Source organism: Canis lupus, chromosome 11, assembly GCF_048164855.1.
Source record: "Canis lupus baileyi chromosome 11, mCanLup2.hap1, whole genome shotgun sequence".
NCBI lineage: Eukaryota > Metazoa > Chordata > Mammalia > Carnivora > Canidae > Canis > Canis lupus.
In genome coordinates, this window is record NC_132848.1 from 41,344,236 (window position 1) to 41,351,685 (window position 7,450).

Below are 7,450 nucleotides of genomic sequence, written 5' to 3' on the forward strand. Positions count from 1 at the left end.
TACAGAAAGAGGTACTGAACTAACACAAGGATATAAGAGGATATACTTCCTTAAAGAGGAAATCTCCTTCTAACTCCCAGACAGAGCCAGAGGTTCCGTCTAACTGAACACTTCCTTTCTAACTTTTGCAGTTTCACCTTAGAATATGGAAAAGGGTCTCTTGAGTTTAATACCTCTCAGAGAGAGAAAGGTTTGTCTTGACTCAACAAGGCACTTTGGGTTCTGTCCCTCTGTTCAGTGACCCTGTATCTGATGGTGAATTCTCAAGTTCTCCAGGTGGATGGGTTGCCAACGTTTACTTGTCTTATTGAGAAAAGAGAGACTGAGCAAGTGAAACTTTTCTATTTTTTTCTTTCCAGGATGCTTTCCAGGAGGATTCCTGTGAACCTGACTCAGAAGAACAACAGTCTGTGCATGAACCTGTTGTCCTCGAGAATTTGATCTTCTTTTTGTAGTATCTTGTGATGGTCATGTCTTCCCCTTCTCTTTCTATCAGCTTTTCAAATGGTTGATTTAGAAACCAAATCAGTTTTCTAGTTATTCAAGCATTGATTGTGTGGTCTCAGGTTCTCATAACTAGTTTTCCTCAAGATGAATATTGGGAAAAGTTTGGTAGCAAGCTTCATCGTGAGGGAGGAGCCCTGAAATAGGAGTCCAGAGCTGTTGTAAACTGGGGCAGGTTACTTCACCTCACTGAAACTTGGTTTCATCAACTCTAGATTAGAGGGTGGATTAAAATGCTTCTAATTATTAAAGCCTATAAGACCTAAAAAATGTGCTCCAGAGGAGAAAACACCACCAAATAAATACACCAACAAACGTGTATTTATTCACTCTTCCGCCATGCTTCTGTAGACTGGTTTGAGAGAGCTCTTAATCACCTAGTATTAGCATTATCTTAATTTCATATTGAAGGTAATTCTGGTAACATAACCATAAGACTTGTACACTGGCTGACATCCATCCTTTTCCTAACAAAGTGGATTAATTAATCCAGTCAATTACTGTCAAGCAGAGGAGCAAGGTTGGGCATTCTCTGAGAAATGTGGTAGTTGTACAGCTGATATGGTTAATTTACAAGACCTCAAATGGAACATTTAAATTAATTATTTCAGTTGCTATTATGTTTAGATAGTGCTGGTTGGGTAGAAATCTATTAAAACTATGCAGTTTGGGTCAATTTACCAATGAAAAGGATAAGCATCATTCTACCTTTTCTTTTTTCTTTCTAGAATTATAGCAATTGAAGAAATTATATTGTGATATTGGGCAAATAAATTAGTCAATCCCCGCGCAAAAGTAGTTGAAAAGCAAACCATTAGAACCCTCTTCCAGTCAAACAGAGGCCTCTTGGGAAGCAATGTATAACTAGAGCAAAGCTTATAAAATGAAATAGGCAGGATATAAAATTTTCATATACACACAACCCCTCAACAAGGACTTCTCTTACAAATGTCTCCATTACCTTGATAGGATTGGGAGTTGGCCAGTGGCTTTATAAATTTAAAGCAAATAGTGACAATTAGGTCCTTAGGGTACATCCTCATGCCTCCTTTATTCACTTTAGGTTCATTATTTTGGATTTTTCATTTATATTTTTATGTTTACAGTCCCTGGAGGAGGCTGAGTACTATGTTTTGACAGTGGAATCTGAAAGAGCTACAATTCTAGATTCTGTAAATGCTGCTTGATCATAAAAAGTCTTAGCTTTAACTTTGATTGCTGTCTCATTGGTTAAGCCCTTTGGGTGGGATATACATTCTATTGAAAGGTCAGTCCCTCAAATTCTGGTATTGAGGTCTGCTCTTCAGAGGTTCAAACTGTGGGTGGTTTAGTTCATATCCTTTACCCCAAAATGAAAATTCTGGGATTCTCATTAGCCTTCTCCCAAAGCAAACCTTTAAAGCTTCCCCAACACATGTAAAAACCAAACTTTACGAGGATCCAGGACCAGCCAGGAAATTTTAACAAAGACTAAATTTTAGAACAGCAGATCTCTCGTTGTGCAAAGGACATTGCTAAACTTCTGGGTTGGAAGGTATCCTGATCTACCTAATTCTATTTATGAAACTGCATATGTGCTTTGAAACTCCATTTAGATCCAACTCTTTCAGCTAGAGATGGAAACCATATGTGTGTCTAAGGCCCATATGTTAGGGCTTGGAGAGTCTTAGATTTTGTTTTGATTTCCAACTCAGCATCATTTTCAGATTTGGAGGCATCTGGGTATGTCCTTGACCCTCCGTGTCATGTGGCAATATTTTTGTTATCCATTCTTCTTCTTCTTAGATGATTCCCTTTTCCATATGCTTGGAAAGGTGTTGTGGCCTTTCGTTCTCAAAAGATTGTTCTAAGGAAAACAGAATTGAAGTAAATATATGGAAAAAATCAAGTTCATAGTCTTATACCTGGATGAAATAGTATTCTGTTTATTGTTTATGTACATTCATTAGGGCTTCTTTTTTCCTTCACTCACTGTTTCTTTTGTGTCATGTGGACTTCCATTTCCACTGGACACATACCCAAGGATTGTGGGCATATCCCAGTGTGAAGATGGTTGGCTGACCCCCAAATCTATTTCCCCATTCTTTTGAAGTAATGATCTAGTTGTAGCTGGGCATGTAGCCTCTCAGCTAGGGACTGTCTTCCAAACCTCACTGGTAGGCATGTGTTGAAATTCTTACCGATGAAATGTGAGCAATAGGGATAGGAGACATTTTAAGGCCTATGTCCAAACACATTGCCTTTCCCTTTGGTTGACACTGAAATACAGAATAGTCTAAGACCAGCTTCAAATGCAGATGATAGCAATATCCTGGGGCGTTGATGGACACATGCAATGGAAAGAACTGAACTCTTCTAATTTCTGCAAGGAGCGGAGCCACCTGCTGACTTACCCTACTGCTGGATTGGCAGGAAAAAAGCTTCTTTGTCCTTAAAAGTAGCTTTTACCCTAAAATCATGTGTAGACCTTAGGGCTTATGTATCATAATTAAAGGAAAAGATATCCTTTTCTGCATAGAACCAAGAGAGATTCTTAGGCTGTGGGGACATGGATTCAACAGGAAATCAGTTCTCTGAACAAAACATTTATAGATCCATTTGGGAAAAAATCGCCAGTCTGGTTATTTGGCCTGATAGTACTGAGATCAGAAGGGTTGTTTATCCAACACAGGAATTCATTTTTCTTTGTTGGTTGGTCACTCAAAACTTTACCTATAAAATTTTCAACAATTGAGTTAATGTTGTTACCAATTACTAAAACACCTCTTTAGTGAAAGGGTGCAGACATAAGAATAGCTCAGTTGCCCAAGCCTCTGCCTTCAGGTCATGATGGAGCCCCATGTCAGGCTCTCTGCTCTGCAGAGAGTCTGCTTCTCTTTCTCCTTCTGTGCTCTCTTACTCTCAAATAAATAAATAAATAAATAAATAAGCAAACAAACAAACAAATAAATAAATAAAATCTTTATCAACAAGAATGAAAAGCAAAGTGCGTAAGATTTTCCTGAGGGAAGAAAATGGGAAAACCTCTCTTGGTAGCTCACCTTTCCAGGGTCAGGCTTTGGTGGGCAGCTCTTGGGCTCTGGCAGGTGAAATCTAGTGGCACCTCAGTCTATGATTTTACCTGACTTATCCTCAAGTCCCTAAACTATAACATGGCAATGATGATGCCAATCTCATTTATTTTTACAGTTGGTAGATCATCTTCAGTAATATTTCTATGGTATCTGACACATATCCTGTGTTTAATAAACGATGTTTGGAGGTTCAGGGCAGCTTCTCACAGGTTCCCTTTGCTGATGGTGGTTACCTGGTATAGGATGTGAAGGCAAGGACAAAGATCCGTGTTTTCATGAGATTAAGGAGGGGATGGACTCTAGATTGGCTTCCTTATGATTTATTCAAGATTTTAAGAACCAAAATGTGCCAAGCCTTTTAAAGATCTCAAAAAATTAAGATGTTTTTAAACATAAAAATTATGCTGTGTAGGGCCACCTGGGTAGCTTAGATGGTTAAGTGACTGACTCTTGGTTTTTGCTCAGATCGAGATCTTGTGAGTTTTGAGATAGAGCCCACCTCATCTGGCTCTGCACTCAGCAGGGAGTCTGCTTGAGGATTCTCTCCTTCTGCCTCTCCCCCTACTCATGTACTCTTCCCTAAACTAAATAAATAAATCTTTGAAAATGCGTTATATAGTTTTCATTTTTCATAGCATTTCAGGATTTGCATTTGACTTGTTACATCATACTTGAGTGACAGGGTGGAGTCCAAGGGAATGTTTGAATACACAAACACATCGTTCAATGGGACTGTCATTAGTGCTTGTGTGATGTTTATAATGGTATTGTGTATATAAAAAAAGCACTGTCTGGGTGTTTTGTAGACAGGTGTCACGTGGCTTTTTTTTTTTTTTGCATTGTATTGTTTAATCAGATGGTACAGTGGAGGCTTTATGAAAATGTAGTAAGTGGTAAGAATCAACAGTGTAAGCTCTGATGTAAAGACACTGAGGGCTATGATGCAATTTCTTTTTTATTTTATTTAAAATCAGTTAATTAACATGCAGTCTATTATCAGTTTCAGAGGTAGATTTCAGTGTCAACAGTTGCATATACCACTCAGTGCTCATTATTTCACATGCCCTCCTTAATGCCCATCACCCAGTTTCCCTATCCCCCAACCCAATCCCTCCAGTGACCCTGTTTGTTTCCTAAAGTCAAGGGTCTCTCATGATTTGTATCCTTCTCTGATTTCATCTTATTTTATTTTTCCCTCCCTTCCCCTGTGTTCATCTGTTTTGTTTTTTAAATCCCACATATGAGTGAAATCATATGATAATTGTTTCTCTGATTGACTTATTTCGCTTGGCATAATACCCTCTAGTTCCACTCACATTATTGTAAGTGGTAATATTTCATTTTTTGATGGCTGAGTAATATTTCATTGTCTATATATACCCCATCTTCTTTATCCATTCATCGGTCAATGGGCTCCCGTGCTCTTTCATATTTTAGCTATCGTGGACATTGCTGCTATAAACATTGGGGTATATGTTCTCCTTCAAATCACTACATTTGTATGTTTTGGATAAATACCTAGTAGTACAATTGCTGGGTCATAGAATAGCTCTATTTTTAACTTTTTAAGGAACCCTAATACTATTTTCCAACGCAGCTGTACCAGTTTGTATTCCCGCCAACAGTATAAGAGGGTTTCTCTTTCTCCACATCCTTGCCAACATCTGTTGTTTCATGACTTGTTGATTTTAGCCATTCTGACCGGTGTGAGATGGTATGTGATGCAGTTCTATTCAGTCATCCATGAACTTTGGTTTTGAAGACAAATCATCATGACCAGGCTTATGTCTATCTTAAAGCTGCATTAAGAGTGGTTTTCAATCACAGTCTCTCACTCATCTAAGAATTCGAGAATCACACGTTTGGCCTGGAATGATGTCAGGTACTGTTTTAGAAAATCAGTTGATCGAAAAGATTTGGTTATAGTTGCAATGAGCATTCTCAGAACATAGTGAGTTCAACAATTGATTTTGGCAGTGCAGTGATCAAGGAAGAAAAGTTCATGATTGATTTACTACAGTGATCAGAGTCAATTAAAAAGTTGAACAAAATGAATGGACACCAGCGCCCAGTTTGTTGGTCATATGTAGATGCTTTTACCTCTGTGGCTGGTTGTTTTCATGAATTTATATAGTTGTGTTTGTATATAAAATGTAAGTGGTTGAAGCAATTATTCATAGAATCCAAACTGCCCCTGTTTACCAATCAATTGAATAATATATATTAAATGTTTAGAATATTAAATAAAAATTGAGTGCTGAAAAGTTTGAGTACAGGAACAAATACACATGGGTTTACAAATCTACAAGGAGGTACTGTACAATCAGTGACTGATTTGTTCATTTTATAAGATTAAGGCAAATGTTGTTGATTTGTCAACCATGGAGCAATTGGTTTCTTTGGCCTTGTGGCCTACTGTCTGCATCCAAAACCTGACCAACCATGTTGCCCATGTCTGTCATTAGGCTGTAAGGATGAACAGGCATGAGAGAGAGGTGTGGATTGCTGGATTGCTGTTATCATTCCAGGTAAGGCAACTCGATATAACGCTTGTGATGAAGAGGTACGAACTTCAGTTATAAAATCGATAATCACAGAGATGGAAAGTCCATAGGGAATATAGGCAATAATATTATAATAACGTTGTATGGTGACAGATAGTGCCTGCACTTATTATGGTGAACACTGAGTCATGTTGAGAATTGTCGAATCACTATGTTGTATGCCCGAAACTAATATATTACTGTATGTCAGCTCTACTTCAATAAAAAAAGAATGCCATGGACCTATTTGAAGGCTACATCTCCTATTTTCCTCCTACATCTTGGGCTGCCCCTTCTGGGACTCTTTGTCTCTCTCTCTCTTTTTTTTTAATATTGTATTTATTTATTTATTTAAAATTTATTTTTTATTGGTGTTCAATTTGCCAACATACAGAATAACCCCCAGTGCCCGTCCCATTCACTCCCACCCCCCGCCCTACTCCCCTTCTACCACCCCTAGTTTGTTTCCCAGAGTTAGGAGTCTTTATGTTCTGTCTCCCTTTCTGATATTTCCCACACATTTCTTCTCCCTTCCCTTATATTCCCTTTCACTATTATTTATATTCCCCAAATGAATGAGAACATATAATGTTTGTCCTTCTCCAATTGACTTACTTCACTCAGCATAATACCCTCCAGTTCCATCCACGTTGAAGCAAATGGTGGGTATTTGTCATTTCTAATGGCTGAGTAATATTCCATTGTATACATAAACCACATCTTCTTTATCCATTCATCTTTCCATGGACACCAAGGCTCCTTCCACAGTTTGGCTATTGTGGCCATTGCTGCTATAAACATCGGGGTGCAGGTGTCCCGGCGTTTCATTGCATCTGTATCTTTGGGGTAAATCCCCAAATTAATAAAATCATGAATGAGAAAGGAGAGATCACTACCAACACCAAGGAAATACAAGCGATTTTAAAAACATATTATGAACAGATATGCGCCAATAAATTAGGCAATCTAGAAGAAATGGACGCATTCCTGGAAAGCCACAAACTACCAAAACTGGAACAGGAAGAAATAGAAAACCTGAACAGGCCAATAACCAGGGAGGAAATTGAAGCAGTCATCAAAAACCTCCCAAGACACAAAAGTCCAGGGCCAGATGGCTTCCCAGGGGAATTCTATCAAACGTTTCGAGAAGAAACCATACCTATTCTCCTAAAGCTGTTTGGAAAGATAGAAAGAGATGGAGTACTTCCCAATTCGTTCTATGAGGCCAGCATCACCTTAATTCCAAAACCAGACAAAGACCCCACCAAAAAGGAGAATTACAGACCAATATCCCTGATGAACATGGATGCAAAAATTCTCAACAAGATA

At 38.3% G+C, this 7,450-nt stretch overlaps 1 long non-coding RNA gene across 21 annotated transcripts in view; it reads left to right on the forward strand.

Moving 5' to 3' along the window:
* The window catches only part of LOC140643050 (uncharacterized), a 114,362-nt gene extending 107,995 nt beyond the window's left edge, over nucleotides 1-6,367 (forward strand). For all 21 annotated transcript variants that reach the window (XR_012039440.1, XR_012039446.1, XR_012039439.1 and 18 more), the window contains one exon: nucleotides 360-6,367. This is a non-coding gene — a long non-coding RNA (uncharacterized lncRNA). The remainder of the gene's footprint in view (nucleotides 1-359) is intronic.
* Nucleotides 6,368-7,450: the final 1,083 nt, after the last annotated feature.